The following is a 1,101-nucleotide window of genomic DNA, read 5'->3' on the forward strand; positions in this document are numbered from 1 at the left end:
TCAGAATCTCATGCCTTCATTTTTCCCCCTCCAACAGTGTAATATCATTATGGTTTACTTTCCTGCTATATAATACTCTTTATGTATTTTCAAAAGCCCAGAGCTAATATAATGACTCAACAGCTGAAAGTACTGTAAAAAGTACTGTGGACCCCAGTGGTATTTATAGCACCACGCTATAAATAAATCAGTCTTTGTTCTTTACGCAGTTAAAAAAAAAATATTTAAGCCCTGTATTTTATTCAGCCCAGTGGGATTTATTGTGTGTGTATAATGTAGAGTCAGTACAGTTCAGACCCTACAGTGTGTGTTTGTACTCCTTGTTAATAAGGACCGTCCAAATCCAAACAGAACAAAGGTCATGAGAGACAGGTCTGAAATCTGAGACTGACTTTCCAGTTTCTGTGAGCATTCAGCCAGAGTTCATTACTAGAGCAGTGCAATTTAATTAATTATGCAATTGAATCGTTCTTTTCTTGGTCAGTTTCAATTGAAAATCAATTTATAACTTTTAAAATGTTTAGGGAAACTTGGAAATATTGGTCTAAAATGGACAAATTATTTTAAATATACCACAGCTTTTGAAGAAAATATAAATAGCTTTTTCTGCAAAATGCTTATATACTGTTACTCCATCTTTTGAGTTAATGGGCAGTTGGTGCGTTCCCGTCATCTACTGGACTGGAGAGTGGAGCGGAAGGAAAAAAAAACATTAGCGCTCTGTATAGGGCATGACCTGTTATCTTTATTTTAATGTCTTTTGAATATTTTTAGTAGTTCCTTCAATACCTTTTAGAAAAAGAGCTGCTTGAGAAAAATCAGACAGTCAACATTAGTGCTATTAAATATAATCGAATAAATTTTTTTTTAATGCCCCAAAATTGAATTGAATCACAGCTTTATTTATTACTACATTGTTTTAACATTGTCCCAGACCAGTCATAAATCCACCTCTTTAGTCTGTGTCTAGAAGTGACATGAAATAAATGTATACCTAGTGTTAATGAAAATGAAAGATAAGAAGTCTCTGTAGTTAATTTCTCTTGTAAAAAGTTGTAATAGTGATTTTACATCACGTAAGGAATAAAACAGGGTGCTGTT

The sequence above is a fragment of the Clarias gariepinus genome, chromosome 12, assembly GCF_024256425.1.
Source record: "Clarias gariepinus isolate MV-2021 ecotype Netherlands chromosome 12, CGAR_prim_01v2, whole genome shotgun sequence".
Taxonomy (NCBI): domain Eukaryota; kingdom Metazoa; phylum Chordata; class Actinopteri; order Siluriformes; family Clariidae; genus Clarias; species Clarias gariepinus.